Raw genomic sequence first — 24,365 nt, 5'->3', positions numbered from 1 at the left:
CTGTTCGTTTTTCTTATAAACAAAGCCAACACAACGGGCTGAAAGTCGGACGCTTCGCAAACAAATGACATAATTTGATATTCAAATTCCAGCACAAACAAATTTTAATTTGAAAAGAAAACGAAATTGAATTTCAATTTCAACTACCTGCCTTCAAAATATGCTAATAATGCTGATGTTTTTCCGTTGGCTGATATCATGGCTATATTCTCACCCATCTCTCAGTACTGCAACAAAAAAAGTGACACTTTTGGCTTAAAGTTACCTCATTACTGTATCATTTTTTGTATAAATATTTATATATTTTTCCCTTACTGTTTTGTTAATTATAATGTTCTTTTAATACAGATTATACTATTTTTTTCTATCTGTATTATATGGCTGCGCTTTTGTTTTGCTTATATAACTCTCGGATGGCTTGGTATGCATATTATTTTTTTGATAAACTGACAAACTGGTTTATGAATGGCTTTAACTGTTAGACAGTATATGGAGCTGATGTCATCGCCTCCGGGGATGAGCAAATGCCAAGAGCAGCACTAACTTGGCATTCTTTAGATTATTTCCCAGCTGATCGATTGCCTCGGATCACTATCACATCATAAACCCACATCGAAAGTGAAATCTCAATTAAATACATGATTCACATATTTGCGGAGATAAACACACAGGCTTGTGTTCTGATGATTGCCCTGGAGTGTTGGTCGGACAAGCCCCTTAGTTTACTTTTAGTTTATTGAAATGAATCATTTAGATTCAGGAGTGGAATATTTGCCATGATGAAACACTTGACTTTGCTTTGGATTATTTATTTATATGGACTGATACACAATGATTCAGTTAATTGATTTTTTGCCCTGAACAGATTACAGATTGCAGGCACTTGAGGATGATTTCGGCATTTGATTGAGTTTTACTTATTCATCTGACCTTAACAGCTCTCAACTATAAATTCCAAGTTTAATTATTCTTTTTACAAAGAGAACAATAAATTCATTTAATATTTTGTTGAGTTTTTCGAAGGTGATGTATCTCCAAACAACTCTTCGTTGGATGTTTGGATGTACTGGCCAAGGTCTGGGGTATACTTGATAAATGCCATTTGTTCCAAGAGACTGCCATCCGCTAATTAAATTTGCATAAGGAACGCGTGCGAGTAAATAATACTCCGAGCCGATAACATGTGTTTTTGCGTGAGAATGTGACTGCCAGCAAACAAGTTGACTCATTTTCCAGTACCAGCAATTGCTGTATTTTTTTTGTACAATTTTTTTTATATTCCGGCTAGGTTCACACACTAATTGAGAGCCAAGAACAGGCGATGATGCCGAGATGACTAAATGTGGGAGAACAGCTCGGCTGGCGGCTGTGGAGTGCAGTTGCACATGAGTCAGGGAAAATTAGTGGAAAAGTTCTGAGAAGAAAGTTTACGGCTTACAGCCGAATCGAGCAATTGCAATTGACTCACTCGCCTTGGAATTCCGTTCGGAACGAATTGGTTTCCCTACAATAGTATGCCTCATGCAAATTTAAGGCCTTAGCCGGGACATTGTTTATTTTAAGTGATAAATAATAACACAATCTGCAAAGTTTCAACATTTCTTAATTATTTTCCTTAATTAAGCCAGAAACATAAAAATGGGGGGGTCGGAGCTTAGAGCCGGGGATGCCAGCAGCTGTATTAAAAATAAACACAAATTATGAACCACCCCCGAACCACGCAGACTCCCACTCCCACACACAGGGGGATAAAAAAGGAATAAAATAAAAATAAAAGCGATGGTAATAAGAGGCGTCAAGAAAATGTTTAATAGGCGCGATGAAATGAAACTTAAACAAAGAATTTTACATCCCAGCCGCTGGCTAAACAGCAAACACATGTTCTGCAGATAGAAACAAGTGCAAGAATATATAAATATATATATTTTCCCTTTGGCCCATTGTGCCACTCCCCCATTACCTTGTTTCGACACTGAAAGAAATTATATACAGAACGGTAGGAGGGGTATAATGTGGAGGCAAGTCCCCCGAAAACGTATTTCTTTCGCTGCCACTGACTGACATTTTCAGCTGCCGGCTGCATTTTCTGTTGAATTCAAGAGTTTTTGATTAATTGCTGCAATCTGGGGAGAGAACGCCCATCACGACAGCCGAGACATCCAGCTCGTGCCCCTGCCAGTGCCCCTTGGAGTGAAGAAGAGGCCTCCACTCATTACCACTCAATCTCTGAAGCATGCCTCTTCTGGTTGCATGCCAGTGGAGCCTGTTCTGTTTATTTATAAGGAAAACATGAGGGGCAAATGCACTTTTTTCTGCCACATTTAGCGTTGGATTTGTGGCTCAAGGTCTCGCTGCGTTTCCTCCACTGCAATTTGGGTGTCATCGCCAATGCCGCCTCCCATTTGTTGCTGGAAAAAATTACAACATAAATCTGAATTTGAGCATCTGCCTCCCCGAGAGCCTCCTTCTGGCCATTCGACTTGACTTTATCTATTTTTCAGCCTGACAGCGTTTTCAGTTTGCTGTTGATGTTGCTGTGTTGCTGGTTCAGTTTGTTTATTGATGCTGTCCAATTAGGAGAACATTTGGCACACTCGACTGGCCAACCAAACAACTGGTAAACTAGCAATTGGTTATAAATTAATTCTTAAAATAATTCAAATTCGAGAGCCAGCCATGTGTAAAGGCCTGAGCTCACTGGACCGATATCTACAGCACATTTCGTAAAATAAATTTATGAAATATTTGCAGGCCAAGAGACTAAATTGCTTTCAAACAAGTGACTAATTAAGGCAGCAGCGACAAAAGCCAACTCTTCGACAAACACTACGGCAAACAATAGCCGAAAACAATGAAAAGTTTTCTTATTTTCTTCAACTGTTTGCTAACCTTGGGGAGTGCTAATAGAGCTTTATAGATATGGATAAATAAGTGCTTTAGATTTAAGCCGAGGAGGAGCTACCCTATACTATAATTTAATACCCTTTCTCATCTAAACTGACACTAATGCTGGTCCCAATCATAAGCACATTAGTCTATTAGAATACCACAATCAATATACCCTTGAATAGGGTAATCACAAGCTATATATACCCAGTGAGTGTGTGCCATATCAATGTGTATAAATTCTGGTTGGCTTTTGAACTCGAGTAGTTGAGACTCAGTTCGCTTGATGGCCCACAAAATGCCACTATTTCGCTGCTTCTTTTTCGCACAGTAAGTAAATTATTTGCGCTCATCTCCGGATAGAGATATATATATATATATATATTCGACGGCGGGGCACAAAATGTGCAAATTTATTTAGCCTTGATAATTCCCAAATTAAAGAACTGAGCGGTTGGGGCACGGGGCAGAGACCAGAGACCATTTATATGGCTTGCCAGGCACATGGCGTGTGGCATGTGGTGTGGGAGCTGCGAGGAGGGGCTCACGAGATGAAAGGCAGGCAGCACATCGTGGATTTAAACTGATTAATCTGCATCTATCAGATGCGAGGAAACGAGACCAAACTGAACTTCAAAAGTATCTTATCTGCATCTCTGTCTCGGGGTTCTCTGATGTCATTTGCAAATTCAATTTATCCAGTTCAAATGGAATTTATACAACTGACGGCGGCCGAAGACGTACTCTGTGGCTCTTTCTTTCTTTCTGCACTCTTGCGTTTTTACTACCTATTTTTATGGTTTATGCATAGTTTACCCAACGTACCAGGCCAGGATCCCCATCACCCACTTTCCCACTGTCTCCCTATTCCAACAAATCCCTCCCCCTGTTGTATTCCTTGGCCCTAAGAATCTTTGTCTGTCACGGATTGCGGACTGCCAACTGGTTGCGACATTGTGACTCCGGCATGCTCATAAAAAGGTAATAAAATTTTTGTTTACCTTGGTAATAGGAAGTGAAAAGCACTAACACTCACACGCACGCGCACACACACACATACACATTTGAATATATGGCAGAAAGGAACATATTCCTTTGGCATGTCCTGGGCCATGTCCTCGGCTATATAGCCTTGAGTGGTTTAGTCGACTCGACAAGTTTTTGGGGCGGCAAATGTGCCGCCGTGGAGGCAAATTCAAAGGACGAGGACGCGGAGGTCCTTCTCCGGCCGTATACAATAACAAAAAAGAAACGCCGAACAAAAAAAGAATAAGAAAAACATCAGGATAATCGCAAGAAATGGAGTCGAATGTTTGGAGTCGAGTCACAGGAAATTGATTTCTTTTCGTGGTTTGGCCCCAGGATCTGAGACCTCCCAGTACCGGAGACCCCGAGAACCATCTTCCGCCAGTCCTCCATCTGTTCCGTGCTGTTGTCAAACAGAATTTATCGATGATTGGTTTGCTCTTTGCGCATATTTATCTCAATGCAGATTTTATCTACGTGGAGCCGGGAAATGGGGGGCTATAATTGCACTTGCTTGCATATAAATAAAGTCGCTTCAATGGAGATCGTAAAGTATTGCATAATAAAGTTCTTACATTGATAAAATGCCCTGACTCTTGCCATTGTACCTTGGCTGGCATGGCTGGGAAGTAGGGGGTCTGGAGACTGAGGTCCTGCTAAATTTTATGCCAGTTCAGGGGTAAATAAAAGTATAACAAACCTCTGGATCTGTGGATCTCTGTGGCGGTGATTTAGCAACTCCTGCTCGCACTTATTGCCTTTCAATTTCCATTTCGAAAATTTACAGAAAACGTTAAAGGCCCCATCCACTTTGCCCTTTTTGAAGGGGAAAACTTTTGCGCTTCGCTATTTCTTGTTGATTATTGAAATCATTTTCCTGGCCGCCTTCGTCGAGGAGAAACTTTGCCATATTTGCTTGCTTAGGCCTTCATTAAAAGTTTGCCCCTGGCACGACATTTGTCTCCAAGGTATACCTATATATTCGACGGGGTTGTGGGGAAAATCACGACAGCTACGGCCAGGGTTGCCACCTCTCGCTTTGATTTATTGCTCTATTAAATAATTTTCCAGTTTGCGCCGCAAAAAGTTGCATGCATTGGAATTTCAAGTGCGGCGAAGGACGAAGATTTGTGGTGTCATTAAAATTTTGTTGCAACCAAGTAGGTAGGTAGTCCGTCTCTTTTTATTCCTCGTACTTGCCTCTCTTTATCCGCATCTATGTCCTCCTTGGAAGGATACTTTCCTGCGTCGCTTAAATATGCATTTGTTATTGAATTTCCGTAACAGCTGGCTGGGATGCCTCCACATCTTGGCTTTTACCTCCACGGGTGGCACAGGTATGTGTGTGATATTACGGCGAGCACTCATCCGTTACTAACACACCGTGTGTGGCATGCCACATGCACTTTCACCTTTAACTTTTGGCTGATTTCTAGTGCGGAAAGCGCTCGTCGAAGCATCTCCTTCTTCCTCTGCTAATATGTGTCTAATACAGCGTATTAATTTATTTAAATTCCACACAGACGCCAAGACACACACACTCCCAGACACTGATGTGCCGACATCCTCTGCCACAGAGATAGCTGTAAGTGTGCGCCGGTATGTGGCACACATATGTGGCACCGGGATACCGAAGCCATTACGGCGTTCAATGACACGGCAAAGTGTGCGCCGTGTCAACGTTTTTTCCTTTTTTACCGGGTCTGTCCGACACTGAGGAAAATAGTTTCTTTTCTAGGACTTTCAATCTCATTTCAAGTATGATTCAAAGTCTAATCTTTATCCTAATCCTCATATCTTAAAGTTTATAATATTTTCCCAAGCAAGCTTAGAAACAACAATTTCTCCGAGTGTGTTATGCCTGACTGCTCCTGTTGCTGATGTTCCTGCTCCTTGCAGGTCCTGCTATCTATAGCCCGATGATTACAGCAGCCATCAGCGGGGGATCGAATGCCTTTGGCCCCACAGCTCTCCCCCGGTACCGATTTTTGCGCAAAACCCTTTGCCGGCTTTTGATTCTGCTGAGCGCACAGGAGCACCAGCCATCGCATCCTTTCGAACGGTTCTAATAGCTTCTAATGCATGTAATGTCAGTTCCCGTCAGTTTCCGCTCACCACCCGACCCGACCACCTGCTCTGCGCTCTTTTTTTCTTGCTTATTTTTTTTTACCTGAACACGTCGTCGTGGCTTTAAAAAATGGCAGGGAATTTTCTTGCGGTAATATTGATTTTATTCCGCGGCCCAGAAAAGTAGGCTATGTATGTTTGCCGGATGAATGATTAATGGCGTCATGATGACAACTTTATGGGCCACTCTAGCTCGGCATTTAATGCTTTAACTTGTTTAGGATTACTCTGAACTAGAATCCACATTTAATTGGTATCTTAATTACCCGTTTCTGGCCATCATGGCTGAGCTGAGACCTCAATGCTTATGGAATTAAATTCAAAAGCTTGTTCCCTCTCAGTGGCTGCTAATCCAAATTACAGGCCGCACTCAAAGGCAAACAGTTTCGACCAACAACTCCCAACAACTATCAAATGACCGCAATTCATTATTTTATCGAGTTTGACAACTATTCAAATGGTCGTACGACCATGGGCTCCATGGAACCCTTTGCATTATGCTAAATTGCCTTGTTTTACAATCCTTAAGTGCTCAACGGAGGGTGGAGAATTTATTCGGGCAGTCTGTGCGGGTTGGGGTATGCCAGAGACCCCTCCATATGCTAATAGTTTTGTCACTCTTTCCTAAAAGGGACCGTCATAAAATTAACAAAAAAGGATGAAAAAAATATAGATATGGTAGTGGAGTGGCGGAGGGATTTAGTTTTTGGGTCCAGTCACTGGAAAAGTTTGAAAGTTTATGCTGTCGGCACCTTGTGTTTCCCTTTTTGGTGTTGTCACTGGTTTTTGGTAATTTCCCGTTTTTATCTGAAGATCGAAACTCACACACACACATGGCAACAGGATATTAATGCAGGCTGCAGGACTGCAAGGATATCGCTGAGACCTTCTTCATCTTTAATAAATATTTATGTGCTGTCACCAGGCCCGACTCAACCCATTTCCTTTGCCGGCCCCCTCGCCGCCCGTCAATTTGCTTTTCTAATTTGTATACAAGGATTTCTGTTTGCCTTTGGTGTTGCTCCTGTCGGTTGATGTTGCTGCTGCTGCTGTTGCTGTTGCTGTTGCTGGTGTTGCCTGCTTCTGCCTGTGTTGATGTTGCTTTTGTGTTTGCTCTCTCTGGAAAACTTGGCACTCTTACATATTGATGAGCGCTGCGATTAAGTAGAGCGTGCCTAATGCATGCAGCAAAGTGAGGCAGTAGAGGGTTAAGAAAGGACACCATGTGTGTCACCATCGCCCACACTCCACACCACACACAGCCCATAAACGAAACTCATCAATTTTTATGCGGTTTCGGTTTTTTTTGCGCCCTCTTCAGTTTTCTGTGTGTGTTTGATGAAAGTGAAAAATGCCGGAGAAGGTGAAAAGGTGGGGCACCCCACCTGCCGCTACCTGTCCCTGTCGCTAATGTTATGCAAAATGAAAGTAAACACTGCGAGTGTGTGTGTGTGTATGTTGTGGGTGTATGCTAGTGTGCGTTAGTGTTTGGCATACAAATTGTTGCTGGCGGCTTTTTAGGCGTAGCTTAATGCATTTAAATGGGAAAATTACACAACTTTTTTGCGACAGGCCCTCTCAGCAGGGCTACCATTACTACTACTACTAGTAGCTCCCGAAAGGGTTCTCAGCTGAAAGGCCAAAAAAAGGGGTAACCAATTTGAAAATTTGCATATCGCATAGTAGAATCTTTTTGAAGTGGAAATATTAGAAACTATCTAAGAGAGAACTTTGTTAATTGAATGTTTAGTTTCCCAAGCCACCATACCACTAAAAAATCTTTTTAAAGAGGGCCTTTAAGCTTTTATTTTCAGTGGAGCCGCCATTTAATGTCCCGATTGCAAGCGGAACTCTTATGGCCTGCTGATTCGCACAATTTCTGCCACTCAAGCAGCCAGATGCTGTTGGCAAGCTTTTAGCGCTCTCATTGCTGTAATTAATGTGCTACGGCTTGGCTTTAAGCCGCTTTAAAAACATCGAGTTGCCTGAATGGAAAGCTTCTTTCGAGGTGCCATTGTGTGGGTGCAAGTGGGCGAGTCAGTCAGTGTGTGTGAGCAGCGAGTGTGCGAGTGTGCTGGTGTTTACGTTGATGGACGTCATCTAAGGCGCCAACTTTGGCTTGCTGACTGGCCCTGGCCCATTGTTGCGGGCAAATATGGCTCACTGATGTTACAGTTGTTGTTACAGTTACATTGCTAGCTGGCCATTGTTGTTGTTACTGTTATTTGTGACTGTAAAAGTGTCGCCATTGTTGCTGCTTAACAACAATAACAAAAGCTGGCCGAACAATAACAACTATGAGAGTGCAAACGCAAAAGCAAAAGCAAACGCACGCACAGCTTGTTGGCCTAGGCAAGAATCGTCCTCAATTCTGGCCAGAAACCCCCTGCCCTCTCAACTGCTCCCCCTCTCCCACTTTCGTATTACCAACCCCCTTCTGGCCGGCAGACGGACGGACGGACTTCTGCTCGTTGGCTTTTATTGCTTCAGCTTCAGAATCAGCTCCAGAATCAGCCCTGAAGTATGCAACGTTTCGCTTCACCCGCTGCATGCCACTTCTGACCCACTTTACGCGTTTTTTATTTACTTACTTTTCCTTTTTCCCCCCGCATCCATTTTCCTTTCCATTCCCTGTTTTCTTTATTTTTTTGTTCCCTCATTGTTGGCAAAGTCTTATTATTATGTGGCTTGCTTTCGCCTTGGTTCTTCGGTCCTTTCTTCACTTTTATTGCTCGTTGTCTATGGCGGCGACAGCAATTATGTAGATTTGAGCCACCCACTCGCCCATCCGCTCACTCACTCACCCACTCACCCACTCACCGACCACCACCAGCACCACTCATGGAAATAAAAATAAAAGTAAATAAAGTGAAATTTATATTGTAGCGCCTTGAAGTATGCAGGCCAGACCGCTTAATGAGCGGGTTATTGACATTGTAGATGTCGGTGGTGGAGGGCGGTGGCGGTGGGTGGCTGTGGCGGCGGGATGAGGCGTGGCAGGTTAATTGTTAAACTCTCAGGTTGAAAAATTCAACCTGCCCTTCTTCTGCCGCCTTCCCATCAAAATCCGCTTGATAAATCCCGGATCAGACGCCCGTCGGCAGCTCGTGCGTGTAATATGATGTATGATATGTCAGTCGACACTCACACCGACACCGAAACACAAACAATCGCACTGGAATACAAGCTGACAGGACGCAAAAGGACTCTGGCGCCGGGACAGGCAGTTGACGGGCGATGAAGCGACCTGCAAATTTGGCAACTGTCTGTCTGAATTATTTCGTTTCAACTTATTTTTGGCTGTGGGCTCTCTGTCTCTCTTATAATACAAACATATCCTCGTACACGTTCGAGGGCATAAAACGTTTGAACCTGACACCACAAAAATAATATTTATAGCATCAACACCTTTTTGTAAAGAGTGTAGAGTACACGGTACTTGTGGTTTAACGCCAAAACCCGTTTGATGATGAGCTTAAAAACTTGAGCAAAAAAATGGCAATTACTTCGCTGATGGCTAGTTAAGTGGAGAATTTAACACCATTAGAGGCTATTTATTACCGACTTTAATTTACTGGTCATCATTCAGTCGTAACTGACTTTTGAGCAAATAAACTACATTTTTTCACCACTCACCTAAAGTGACGTTTAATTGAGGCTTACTTATATGTTTTTTTGCTGGCTTCCGCTTATCGAAATGAGTTTTTTTCTCATTGATAGCCATGATATTGGATTTCCGGTGGCACACTCGCCAGGTTGTTGGTTATATATTTTTTTTAGCCACTGTTTACTTATCTTTAGGCGAATTCATTTTAACATTTGCACACAATTATTTGCAGATGCGCAGCCAGCGGAGCTGAAAAATTGATTGCTTGCAATGTAAATAGCAAATAAATCGAATCAATGAGTGCGAAATATGCAATAAAAAATCATTTTAGGATAAATAAACAATTGCTGATGCACTTTAACCAAAAAAAAGTACTCTTTAAACCAAAATGAAAAGCCCTTTTTATGGTATTTTCATGTAGCACCTCCAGCTAGTTAAATCTGAAATTTAACACCCCCAAAGAATGGAGTGAGCAAGCAAGCCACTTGATTGACTTTCCCGGGAAATACTTGGCCCTGATTTGGCTTAGCTTTCTAGCTCTCGAGTTGAGTTTGAGTTTGGAGCTCGTGTCGCCATCTTAAGGAACGGTTCGCCGATTTCGCCAGGGCAACGCAATAATTTGTGTAAATAATCAATGGCCTGGGCGGGGGCTTATTGACATATTCTCTAGTATGCACTGGGCCCCCGGGGTCTCCACTGGCTCTTCGGCGGCCTTTTGTGGCCTGGGCAATTAAATTATTTATAGCCGGGCTTTTGTGCGCCGCCTCCAAGTAACTTCCCCATGGCAACTTCAATGTCCCGCGTCTAGACCATCGGATCCCGGATTCTGTGAACCGAATTTTGAAACAACTGGGCCTCCATCTCCTAACCCTCCTCAAAGTACAAACACAAAATACAAATTCAAACCCCGCAGGTGGCTGGAACTCGAAACAGAAGGCGGTTCTAATTACAAAGAGCTTAGGCTCGGGAAATATGCAACAATTGCTAATTTGATGAGTTCCAACCCCAAATCCTCCGCCTCCTGGTCGTCCTGTTTTATGGCCAGCTGAAATAATAGAAAAATTAAAACATTTTACAGCGCCAACTGAGAGGGGATCAAGTGTCAGACAGGCCAACAATTATGGCGCACACCTTTTGCCCGCCAAAGTCCCAGTCGACGGCCGAAGCCATTATCAAACTTTGACTAATACCATTGAAATTTGTGCATAATTTTGAGGCACTTAAAGCAGACGCTTTGTGCGTACTTAAGTGCCACGCCCCCCGAAAACCCATGGGCGGTATTGGCAGTACTTTGTTGTCACGCTTAGCGAAGCAATTTAGCTGAGTGAGCCCGCGAAATTGCCACGCGAAAGTCCCCCGACTTTGTAAGTAATTCTCCTTCAGGAAACTTCTGCGTCCAAATTACCGCTTTAAGCAGGTGTCGGAGATTTCCCTTCAAAGCATACTCGAATATTTATGAATATTTTCGCAGTTTTGTAGTTGAATTAGGAGATAAACTATTGATCCTGATTGAGTCATTACTCCACAAAGAGTATGAGCTAGTCGTGGAGTCAGCTAGGCCAGCTTCCTCATTTCCCCTCCGGGCAGCAACAGTTTCTTTATTCGAAGCCCTAAGTAGAACACGTCGCACTTAATTAACTATTCAAAAATGTTGCAAATTGCAGAGCAGAAGGAAGCAGAAGGAGCCGAGCAACTAAACCATCATTAAATGGAATTGTCCATCCTTCTCCAATCTCTCTATCTCTGACTTGATTTTTTTTCGAGGAGCTATTCGGGGGCCAGTAACTACCCCTAGAAGCTCCGCAAAACCCACCCACAATCGGTCGTGCGTAGGCTTTTTTGATAAGACCTGCTCTTCCTCTTCCCATTACATCCGCCGTAATGGCGGCTTGTCCTTTTTTTTCTGTTCTTTGTTTGTCTGGCAGGACGTCCTTGACTTTTTGCCACCCTTCGCTTTGTTGTTGGGGCCATTTTCTCCATTTGACTTTCTAATAATACAACATATTTTTTTTTGGGGCGCCGAAGCCGAAGCTGAAGCTGAAGCCACATGAAAACGGCAGCTGTAAAATTTGTGGGTTATTTGTTGAAAATACATTTTCCACTTTTCATTTTCCCTCTTTTTCTTTTTTTTTTTGTCCTTTTTTCTGTTGTTGTTGCTGTTGTTGTTGTTCATCCTGTAAAGGTAGAACCGTTGTTGGTATTTGATGCGACCCAGGCTCAGGTTATGTTTTGCGGGAAATTTGATGAAGAGGGTCGGCGAATTGGAGTGGGCTTTCTGCTCATGGCCTTCCGCTTTCCGAATGGCCAGAAATGCCTCTGCAAGTGGAACGGGTCGGGTCGGTGAGTGCAAAAATGCCAATTTTATGCATGAGAAAATACTTAAAATAAAGTATAAAATATTTCATTTAAATGTAAATTATTTTTTATTTCACTTTGACTCATGTCTGATGTTTGCCAGGTGGAATGGCAGTGCCTATACACCATATAGTGGATGTGTGTGTGATGCCACACTTTGGGCTATTTAAGTTGATATTTAAAGTAGAGCACACTTCAAGCGGTTTTTGGATAGTTTCTAAAGCTTTTCATTCAAGTTTAAATAACCAAGTTTGAAATGGTATAGAGCTCAATATGGGGGGATGGCCTGAAATAACTAAACTCACTTCATAAATTCGAATCAGAGCTCCAATAAAAATTCAGCTAAAAGTTTCAAACACTCATAAATAAAATAGACTTGCCTTGATGCCATTCTCCTCCCAAAATACTACTCGTTATAAAAAACGAAACGAAAAAAACCATTTGTAGAACCATCTTGGCCATTTATCTTTGAACTGGCGACTGACTGCTCTCAGCTAGTTAAGAATTATGAGGCATGTCCTCGGCTTCGGCTTCGTTCCTGTCGCTGCCCTCCAAATTGATGTACGATGTGCCAGGTGATGAAGGAGGGCTCCTTCCTCAGCTCTCCTGTCTGTCGTTTGTCATAAAATTAGCGGTAGATTGGGGCGGGGCAGGCAGAAGAGGCCGGGGAGAGGTGTGTCTTGTGGCCTGCCCCATGTTGGGATGTCTTGCTGTTGTCCTTGCGCCTCGCACAAATTAGTTGGTGAATTTTTTATGTTACCACAGCACGATAATGTGACACAACGGCGCCCCAACATACATCTTGTCCTTGGCAGCAAGGTGGGGGAGGGACTGAACAGGAGGCGTAACATCCAGCCACCCCTCTGGGAGCATCTCCTGATGTCTCCTGATTCGCTCATTTTGCGGCCGCCTTCACCTGCAAGCTGCTTGCCTCATAAATGAAAATTGATGCTGTAGCAAGATTTTTTCACGCCACATTGTCAAGTGTGTTGATTCGATTAAGACGAGGGGATAAAGTGTTCCGGTAGGCGGAACAGGGGGCGCTGAGTACAACACTTGCTCTTCCAGATGTCCCACAAACCCATTTCAAGTGCAATGGCATGTCTGCTAAAAAGACACAGTGAAAAAATAGTAGAGACTTTGGAACTAATGTTTATTCTAATGCTATTTATAGAACTCTTTCCGTACAAATTCTATCAAGTTCTAAGTCTTGGAGTATAATTTAAAATATAATTTTCTTCGTGTGCTTCTCCGACATATTCGAATTGAGACTGTGACTGAAACTGAGACTCCCCCTAATTGCATTAATGCAACAGCATCACGGTGGCAGTCGAGTGTGTTCCACGCTCATTACGAGCCGAAGCGAATCGGGAGCACGCGAGTTGCAAGTGAAATTAAAATTTCCGCTTTTGCGTGAGACTGGGAGACTGCTGGCTGGAAAGAGTGATTGCAGCAATAATTGCAGAAAATATTTTTCTACATACATACATGAAGGGGGACCAGAGTCCAAGGGCTGGCCGCCCATTGTGTAGGCAATTTGACTGTCCACCTATGTGGCATGCCTCAAGGCTGCCAGCGTCACGCAATGGGAAGCAGTTGATGTTGCAGTTGCTGATGCTGTTGCTGTTGCTGGTGCTGTTGCTGACCCATTGTAATTGCATTGTGGCATTGTGTCGTCCTACTCATCACTGCCCACTTGTCTGGCCTTTGCTCTCGTTCCTGTCTTCCTACAGACTCTGCACTGCAAAAGAATACTTAAATATTGAATATATATTCCTTTATGATGAAATGTATATCTTTGAACGTTATTTTGCTCTCTGTTTGCCAAACTGTTGCCGCTGCCATGGACGATGGATGCTTTCGTTTTAAGAAGGATATCCGCTCTTTTGCTCAATCGGTGCCGCATTCCTTTGGCTTCGAGTTCTTTGGCATGCGGACAAAATAATTACAATTTCGCATTATTATGCGAAGTGAATTTTCATTTATGGAACCTTTTCAATGTCTCAAGTGCCGCTGTTCTCTGCTGTGCTGTTCTATGCTGCGCTGTGTTGTGCCACTGATTCTCCTTTTATTTCATTTCACTGGCAGTTGTTGGCATCGTTGTTGTTGATGTTGCCGCCTTGTTGAGAAGTTTATTAAAATTGCAAGTGGCCCCAGTCCTTCTCCTTGTCGCCTGCCCTCCTTCCTGCCCTCCCTCTCATCATCCGGTTGAATGTTGCAACATTATTTTCGTATTAAATTGTATTTGCCGGGCCTTGGCTCGACCTGCCACCATCAGGCGAAATCCATCATCAGCGTATTTATACTTTGCATATTTGCAGACACCGCAAACAGTTTTCAGGTGTTCGCTCTGAGCTGTGAGCTCTCCTTTCTGCGAAAAGGAAGCGAATGCAAACACATTTTGAACTACATATTTGCAGGAGGATGGATGGAGGTAACCACCCAGCCACCTCCTTCCATCCCGGCCAGGTGAACGCACTTCTTATATTGAACACACATCGCTGCATTCGAATGCATTTGAGACTTTGACTTTGAAGCTGTTTGAGATGGTGTACTCTCAATGCTTTCCATTTTTTTTTTCGCTTCCCAGTATTTTTGATGGGATGCCATAAACGCTAAAGCATACCGCCATCCATTGGTGTTGTGTTTATATATATTGTGAGGTTGGTTCCTGACTGATTGTGGATGCTCCTGGAAGAAGCGCTCCGTTTGGCATCTTAAGTGCTTTTCGATTTGGCCTGCTCCTTGACGGATGTCCTCCATCCCACCTCCATCCCTCCGGCTCAATGAGCCTGAAATCTATTCAAATAGATTCTGCCACACTGCCACCGACCCTTAGTTGCAACCTTTAAGTTTAGAGTGCACTGTTTAAGCTCATTTCGTAGCTATTGTTGCTTTTTGCTTGCATAATTAACGCTCATCGATTCGGAGAGGAGGCGTGTGTAATCCTATTTGTAAGCCCCACTCATTATTAATAAGCACAATTTCGCATTATGGCCAATGAGAGCGGAAATGTAAATAAATTATAAACACATAACATTGTTGGCGAAAAATTCCAATAAAATATTACCAGTTTATGGGCGATATTTTTGCCATTTTGTCCAGGCATGGGGCTTGGGGCATGGGGCAAAAATTACTCAACTTTTGTGCATTTTTGTTGCTGCTTTAAATCCGATTGCTATTTTCGTATTCCTGATTTATTATTATGAAATGTTTTGGCCCACAACTCTCAAAATAGAGGCACGTCCTGGCCCCAACTTCCAGTCGAAGCTGGATATCGGAGAATTTTAAAATTCCGAACGCCTACGCAGGGGTAAGAACGTAAGATCTGTGGCGACTTATATAGAAATAAAATGAAATGGGTGTACGAGACAAAGGGACTCGCCAGGGTGGGTTGCCAAGGGGAGTGGGGTTTGGGGCCGGGCCGAGCTTGTCTGTTTAATTTAAATGTAGTCCCCCCTCTGATTTTATTCTTATTTACAACAGAGGCTAAGATTATAGGGGTTTTGAGTTTGAAGGATTTGTTTTTGTTAATCTTATTATTAAGTAACTGGTTCTATGCCTAGTGTAATCTATAGAAATTATAGCTCCTTCCTTAGCTCTAGAATAAAAGCAAATCCCATCGAATTATTCTACCAACCATCATTGTAAGCCAATATCCCTTGGCTTGGCTCATTGAGGTGAGGGTTCTGGAGAAGTCGGCCTGCCGATATGGCAGCTTATGTCAAAGTACGTGCCTGGACGTCCCCAAGCCATACACCTATTGGCGGACAGAGAAGGGTAGCCGTGGAGAGACAGAGAGAAGCAACAACTTGCCGCGGGCCAGAAATCATGTTTAGAATGTCTAAGTGCGTCGTGAGCAAGTCAAGTGGCACCACAAGCCCCCACAACTTCCCTTGGCCCCATCCCGTAACAAAATCGCAGCAAAACTATGCGTAGGCGTCTTGTGCGTAGCAGAGTTTAATGAACTTCAAAGCATCAACATTCCCATTCCGATTCCCATTCCTATATAGCATTTCCATTTCAATTCATCAGTGCGGCAAACATCGATTGACGAATGTTTGCTGCGCCTCTCAATAATAATTCTTTGATGGAATTATTATTGAATAGCATCGATATGGAAATGTCTGTGCTGTGATGGGTGTGTGTTTTGCATATTTATTGGCAGGCAGCGTTTTGTAAATGGCTTTTAATTATGGCACTGGCTGCCCAATTCTGACCGCATTTTATGGCCAACACGAAAGGCCTTCTCTCTACTGTGCTGCATGATGGCATTTTTCAATTGTCTGCATTTTGCTTTGTTTAATTGTTCAACCGAAACAAACAGAAAACATGTCAAAGGGAGTCGACATGGGAATATAGTGGATAGTGGAGAAAAAAGTGTTGAATTTGGAAATGGAGGAAAGTATTTGCCACAGTTCTGTGTGAAAAGCGATGAAAGCCAGCAAGAACCGGCCGAACCGGCAGCGGCGGAAAATTGTTCCAAAAATTGTCCGGTCGAAAAATATTCCCCCAGCCCTTTTCAACGCTGGCCGAAATGCAAAAACAATGCGAATTTGTCAAGCAAATGCAACGCACATGCTCATAAATTTTCCTATACAGCGAGTTAGAGGGAAAACTGGGCCAGGATGGGGAAAAGTGAGCCCATAAACAAAAATGTTTCATGCGAAAATGTTTCCCTTTTTTCGGTTTTTGTTGGTTCTGTTGCAGTTCCCTTGTTCCTTCCCGCAGTAAATCAAAAAAACAGTTTTGGACACATTTTTGAAATGCCACAGCTAACTAAGAAATTTTGCTGCCATTTCCCCATTCCAGAAAGCATACTATAATTAACTTCTCATATCCCTTTAACTAATAATTGTTTTTATTTTCATATTTCCAGGTAATTTTCAACATCATTTTCACTTAATTCGGGGGAATTCCGCTGCTAATATAAAACAATTCGCTCGTAAGTAATTTAAGTAATTTGTCGAAAAAAAAAACAAAAAAACCCTTTGAGTCGACTCGGTAAGCTCCAACAACCATAGAGTTTATGAGGCGAGTTTCATTTTTATTATATGTATTATGCAACAGCAGAAGAGGCAAACAACAACAGGATGGAAAAAATGCGAACATTTTTCGTGGCATGAAATTGTTGCATGAATATCCTTTTAGCGCGCTTCTGACGCTTTTATGCGCATTTAACTTTTACGGTTATGATGACGTTGCGGTAAATTGGTTCGGGGGGCATGCCACAAGCCCTCCCATCCCCAGCGTTTGTAAGCGTTCAATTCGGTCCAGAAGAGTCGAGTCTATTGGAAAACATATCTGGCAACGCGTTGCAATTAAAGTAAGCCTGTCATTCTTCGTGGATTAATCAGTGGTTGTATCTGGTGGTGGTAGTGGCGGTAGTGGTGGTGGAGATCCTGCCAAAGCATTTCTCTTCCAGCAACCATCCACTCCACTATCCTCTCCACTTTCACCGCAGACTCATAGTTTGCATTGCATTTGCAGTTTTCCCAGCATACTTTTCTGCGCCATGAATGAAATGCACAAACATTTCTCGCCCTCGGAGTTGTATCCTCGTAGCGTAAAATGATACGGAGTCGCAATGGCAAGTTGTTAATATGGAATTGTGCTTCCCGTCGCCCCACCGGCCTCAGCCCCCAAGGAAAACCACCCCCTCGCCCCAGGGATCCAAAACAGATACAGAGATACTGTGGTGCTGGGGTGCTGAGTTTCTCTGCATGTATCTGGCATATTAAAAAGGCAGCGAATGAAACAAACTGAATGAAAAGTTGTAATAATGCCTTTACAATGATTACGCCTACTTTCCCACCACTTTCCCACCGCCACTCTGCCATCCCGCCAACTTTTCAAATAAACTTCGCTCACTCTCTGTTTTCCGCTTGTCTGTTTGAGCGTTCATTGCACCCACTGGCAAGTTGCAACCAGAACAGAAACTGCCAACTGCCAACTCAAACCGACCAACTTCAGTTGAAAGTGCAACAGAATAAGGGGCATTGTTTGCTCCACGCAGGATATTAGAAATGAGGCAAAAACTGCGCTCATTACGCATACGCCCAGTTGGCCTGATATGGCAAATAATCGCGCTCCGTTGCTGCCTTAAAGTGTTTCGTTAAAGCCGTATCGGAAAGCGGCTTAAATGCCACGCTGCCTAAGCTGCCTCTGTTGTTGTGGCTGCTGCAGTGAAATAAAAACCGCATTTGATATAAAGGCATTGCCGCAGCTTTTCACCCAACAGCGCCACTAAGAAGAGCCTTCGTAGAGCCCAGGAGAAGAGCGGCACCCACAGCCCCAGACAGTAGCAGACAAAGCGGCACGACAACCAACTGGCTGCTGGCAGATTCTCCCCTCAGACCCCATTACCCTTCTCCCCAGACCCTCATCCCTATAGCCATTTCCAGTTTTTCCATACAACCCATCTAACTCTATGTCTGTCTGCCGCCTGTCTCTATATGTGGTAATACAGAGCAAAAAAATCAAGACGTTTTCCTTTGAATATTATAAGTTATTATCTAAAGGATGTAGGTATTATTGGTATAGTTGGCTCATCTGTTTATTAGATTTTTGAAGCCATAGACCATCCTAATTTCCCTCAGTGCATGAGCCTGCCTTGAAGAGTTTTCCCAGTGTTTTCTGTGGCATGCCGACGACGACAGGCAATCCTGAGCCAGCACCCGCTTTAGAACTCCACCCCCACAGCTCTCACAGATTCAAGCGTGGAGCATACAAATGCAAACTGGCGGCGCTGCATGTTTGTGCTTATGGAAAATCCCTGCGCTCTAAAAAATTTATAAGTGCGCACATGGTGGAGGAAAAGTCTACATTGCATCCAGGCCATGCCAGGCGGCCTCTACCACCCCTCTGGGCCGGACGCTTCGCCTGCTCTTTGCATTTTGCGAAAACTTTTGTAAAATGACAAAAATATGCCCATTAAAATGAGCAAATGTTGGAATTTATGTACATTAGGAGGAATAGAGGGGATGCCAGGAGGAGCCAGGAGCAGCAGCAGCAGGCCTCATAAGGGATGCTCTTTTATTTGGCCGTGCTGTTCTTTTTCCGCCGCCAGTTTCAGCTCATTCATCATAAAAGGAAAAAATAGAAGAACCAGAAAGGGGGGCAGCGAGGAGATAGCACGACAGACACAAGGATGGCAAGGACTCAAAGGAGAAGCTGCAAAACTGTCCTTTCTGGCTGCATTTCTCGGCTTGTTGAAGTCACAGTTGGTTAGTGCAAACAATTAGCGCAGCTTAATCAGATTTGCCCCGGCGCATTAAGGCCTGATAATTCCCAGTGTCCTTGCAGGAACGAGTTCTTCATCCTTCGCTTCTCTAGAGAACTGGCCGTTCGATTGGCTGAGGAAAAGTTAACCCCGAAGTTTCTGGGAAAAGAACTTAAAACGCTTTTCCGACTTGGCCGCGGGCAAAGTTTAGTCCGACTGACTGACAGTCGAACAGACAGACGGAAACTTTTCCAATTTTAATGAAAATATTTGTGCAGACCAGTGTACCGGCCAAATAGAATCGGATTCTCCGGCCGGACAAGCTCGTATCATTAATATGCATGTCAACGAGCCAGGAGGACAGGACTGAGAAGCCTGAGACCCAGAAAACTAAAGGATTCTCCTCTTCGTTTGTCAGGAGGAAAGTTTATGAGAGGATTGTTGTTACCTACGAGTACTATAGTTGGAATACTTGAAGGGAGCCATCTCGATGTGTTCATAACAAGCTGTGAAAATATTTCCACACTTTCTTTCCCCCCATTTGTTTTGGCCAGACTTGCTGTTCAATCGATTTTCACTGCAGGTCGTCGTCGCTTTTCCAGTCGTTTTTCCTCGCACTTGAACAAAACAATAAGCCCCGGCCCGGCTCGGCTCCTAAAGGACAAGTCGAAGCCAAGGAAAAGTGCCAAGGAAAAGAAAAGAGGAGAAAAACGATTCTCGCACTTGGCTTCCTGCTGTTTTTCCTCCCAGCCATTGTCGGTCAGTTTTCGTGTTGGGAAAACAATAACTTGTCCGGAACAGGATGGCTGATGGCTCTTCGCTTTGCATTCAGTTGAAATTCATACATTCATACTCATTGCCGGCATTCCAGCCCTCAGCATTCAGCTGGCAATAAATGGCAATCAGGATTTCTGCAATGAAATTGGCAGTTTCAATTACATACGTATACCAAATAGTTTCATTATTTCAATGGCTCGGCGTCATTATGAACTTTTAATGAGCTAATTAAGAGCAACACTTTCATTTTCATAGCCTCATGCTCGTGCACATGCCAGCCGAAAGTTTCCATTTGGATTTTGCACTTTTTGGCAACAGCAACAGCAAAATTTGTTGCCAATTAAAAGTTGCCATCATCCTCATCCTCCTCTTCCAAAATGAGGTGAGTCCTGGAGTCTTTCCTCTATTTGGGTGACAAAAACAAGAAGCTTGGGAGGTAGAAGCTAGGAGCTGGGATCTGAGAACTAGTAGCTGGGGAGACGAAAGCGGAATCGAATGGCATTTTAATTGAAATTCCATCGAAGATTCTGCTGTCTAATAATTGAAGGAAAATGCAAGTCACGACTCAAGTTCGCAGCTACAACACGTGAAGGATAATGAAAAAGGAATTACATTTTATTAGTTGGAAATTGAATTTTCCTAATCGATTTCTTTGAAGTCATCCTAAGTGGAGCAGAATTTTAAGGATACAGAACAGTCGGCCCTTAAAGATATACAATTTAGTAAATTTTGTTGGCCAATTTGTTGACCGAATGCCCCTTGACCCTTGGCGTATCCGGCAGATATCTAAATGTGTTGTTTGCATCCACTCGTATCTTATCTACACCACAATTAAAATATTAAAAGAAATCATAAAAAGAGGCAGGCCCACAAGCCAGCCAGCCAGCCACTACCCATAATTCAAGTCATTAAAAGTTGTATGGTGGCCACACCACCAGTAGCACCACCACCACCACCAGCCCCCAAAGTGGGGTGTGTCTGCAATAAAATTGCCCACCGCGTCTAATTCTAATTTACTGCGTTTATTTGGGTGAGAGGTTGGAATGGCTTGGCGGGTTCTGTGCTTTTTTTTGTATTTGGGGCTGCTTACGGCCACCTTGAGCTTTGTTCTCCGCAAAATAAATTGGCCAAATTTATGCGCCCAAACATTAAAGGGCTAACAGCTCCTGGCACCCTGGTTGCCCCTGGTTTCTCACCTGGTTTTGGGGGTTTCCTGGGGGTAGCGGGAGAGATGGGGTGGCACTTAATTTGCTCACAAAATGAGTTACAAATTTCGGCCGCCGTCAGTGTTTTTCCGTTCTGGTGCAAATTGTTTGCCAATTTGCCTCTCACTTGGATTCAGGCTGTTTTGGTTGTCGGATCCTTGCTACTCAGGCATCGCAACATCCTGCCATCCTGCCATTCTGGATTGTTTGCTGTGCACGCGTGCGTGGCCTATGGTTGCCTGGTGCGATAATTGCGTGTTAAAATGTATGTATCTCTACGGTTTCATCTTTATTTTCGGTTATATGTACAGACGCTACATATTTTTTTCTCGCTTTTTGGCTGAAACCAAAAAGACGGAAGGAAGTTGGCTAAACAAGCGGCATTCAATTAGGAGCCAGCCAGGCGGAAATTAATCAGCCGCCAGTCGCAATCGCAGCAAAAGCTGCCAATCAGGAAAACTTTTGCCTTTGAAGTTCGCTTCATGTCATTCTCATGCAATCCCCCGCCACAGAGTCCTCCGCTCTCCGAGTCCTGGCGAGGACGCCCCCGTCCCCAAAAAGTGCAGGCTGCCGCCTGACACTGACAATGACAATTAATCAAGCGATAACAAGATGTAAATGCAATGCATTGAATATTTTTCCTACAACCCACTGCATAATACTTTCCAGCACATCCCCTTTTCCCTTATTATTATTTTATTATTTTTTTTTGTTGGATTTTCTTTCACAATTTCTGTGGCCTTGGGGAGGACTGCAGTTTATTTGAAAATTAAATTTACGCCAAATTTGCGCAGACAGCTGGCTGCTGCGCTAGCCTCCCCAGAATGCCCCCTCAATGCCCCCGATCTGTCAGACTTTCAACTTCATGAATTGGATTATGCCGGGGTTCTTGGACTTCCAAGATGGAGCAAGATTCGGGCCATGTTTCCAAGCCGCCGGGGTTTTGGCTGCTAAAGCCTGCATAGTTTTTAAGTAGCTGCGTAAATTTTCCCGCACAGATTTGCTGGGAAAACCATCTTCCCGCCCTTGGAAAATCCCTCTGTCTGTTTTCTTTCAACGCAAAAATTGCCGCCAGCATCGAGCTGCGAGAAGAAAAATGAAATGTTGTCTATGCATGAATGCAGTCGCTGATGCCCGAAGGGGGGGAAAGTGCTGGGGTGGTGGTTGGAAGTCCTAGAGAGTTCTGGGATGGGCGGCATGGTTCTACAAGGGGCATCCCTTTGTGCTTACACTTTGCGTACTTTGCATGTACGAACAAACGGTTTAAGTGCTTTCAAAATGTTGACGCTCGCCGAGGATGCTGATGATGATGCCCGGGAATAATCGAGAAATAGAGGGGAAAGGCATAGTGAACCGGGGTATGCCGGGGTGGAGCTGGAGCGGGAGCTGGGGTGTCCAAACTCCAAACTCCGACATTCAACATCATTTTATTATCTGCTATGTAAATTTGCGAGCTGCAAAAAGTTTGCGGAAAGTATTCCGAGTTTGATTTTGAGGTAGCTTTATCCCACGGCCAGGATTAGCCAGCCAGGACCCAAAAAAAAAAAAATAGAAAAGCAGAAAGGAACTGAAATCTCCAATAACCGTGGGCGCTTATTCTTTCGAGAGTGGAGATGGGGGCTATAATTTAATTCAATTATCGTCAAGTCGCCTTCGCCGTAGCCGTCGCCACCCCGTCGAGTGCGTCTTTTTATGGAATTTCTATTGGATTGCCGCTTAAAATGCTAAATTATGTGGCCTGGGCAAGAAGGTCTATAAATTTAATCGCCTACCTACGGAAATTCATGGTGGCTTGTAAAAGAAATTTTTATTGCATATTTGCAGGCGCGAAAAGCCGCATATGAAAAATATTTAAGGGGCGACTGCGACTCTCCTCCATCGACTGTATGTGGTCCCAACAATTTGCCAAAGCCGCTTAAAAGCCGCAAGGCGCTGAAAGCCCAGAATACCTTCGAGGTCCTGCCTTTTCGACCTCACACATGCACAGGCACAGCACACATGAGGAGTGGGGTCCTTTTGTTTTATTTGCTGCTGCGGAATTCGCCAAGGACGAGGAAGCGACAGAGCAGGAGGAGGGAAAGTAAAGCCTATTAGAAGACTGCCGACGAAACCAAGATGGCGCCATATTAAATTTCGCTTTCCTCTGCTCGTTGGCGATGTATTTGTTTATGTCTTCTGGAGCTCTCTCTTGTCTGGATGGCTGGCTGACTGGCTGACTGGATGGCTGGCTTTCACATAATTGTGCCACAAAAACTGTGGCCTTAGTGAAGCGATAAAATGCTCTCCCCACTCGCTCCCGCCACACGCTCTTCCTATTTTGGCCCGATTATCAGGCAGTCGGCAGACTTGGCCTCGTAAAACATCTCGCACTGGCCAACTAATTGTTAAAGCCAAACATGTGACGTCAGCTTTAAAGAGCCTCCAAGGACTCACAGGCTTCGAGCCGTGTTGTCATGCCAAATAAGAACATCTGGCCCTGAATTCTGGCCCTGTATCTGTGCGATTCTTTCGTGTTGTTCTCGTGGCTGGGGCTCTCTTATCAAATCAGGGACTTTTGACAGCTTTTGGCATCAGACATCCTCATCCCTCCACACTTTTATTTACTGGCTGATATTTGTTTGTGTGGCGCGTGGATTTATTTATGTCGTCTGCCAGCCAAGCAGCCAGCGGGCAAAGTAATAAATTTTTCACAGAAAACCAAACAAACTTCAAATCGTTTTCATTAAAAAACATGAATGTGGCAGTTACCAGTTAGCAGGATAAGGAGCTTGGTAGAAGGAGACAACTTCCTTTTTCCTATCATCTTGCGATTCACTTGACTTGGCAGCTTGATTTTGATTTATTGACCTGACAGGTTAAAGCCTGAATTATTAATGCCAATTACTGTGATTACCCGAAAAGATTGGGCCTCTGCCGATGCGACAGAATCATTAACCCAAAAAGCCTCCTTCCTACTGCCTCCAGCCTGCCGGCCTGCCACCTCTCTAAACTTTGTCAGGCAAATAATCGAGTAAACTTTTAGTCATTTTCCACCCCATTCTGATCCTTAAAGTACAATCCAATTAGTTTGGCCTTAAAGCGAACTCAACAATTTGCCGCAAATGTCTGTCGAGGTACTTGAGAGTGTTTTTATAGCACCTCGCCAAATGGCAAATCGATG

At 43.8% G+C, this 24,365-nt stretch overlaps 1 protein-coding gene and 1 long non-coding RNA gene across 3 annotated transcripts in view; one reads left to right on the top strand and one right to left on the bottom strand.

Annotated features, from left to right (window-relative positions):
• Positions 1-24,365, top strand: part of LOC6495293 (Krueppel-like factor luna) — a 134,279-nt gene that overhangs the window by 81,747 nt on the left and 28,167 nt on the right. The window lies entirely within an intron of this gene.
• Positions 4,184-4,742, bottom strand: LOC116654783. The gene is made up of 3 exons (XR_004309999.1): positions 4,613-4,742; positions 4,488-4,565; positions 4,184-4,425 (listed from the first exon to the last, which is right to left on the bottom strand). It is a non-coding gene; the product is annotated as an uncharacterized LOC116654783 (long non-coding RNA).

Source organism: Drosophila ananassae, chromosome 3L (genome assembly GCF_017639315.1).
Source record: "Drosophila ananassae strain 14024-0371.13 chromosome 3L, ASM1763931v2, whole genome shotgun sequence".
Taxonomy (NCBI): Eukaryota; Metazoa; Arthropoda; class Insecta; order Diptera; family Drosophilidae; genus Drosophila; species Drosophila ananassae.
Note: the sequence above shows the minus strand (reverse complement) of the source record. Positions and strands in the feature narration are given on the sequence as shown.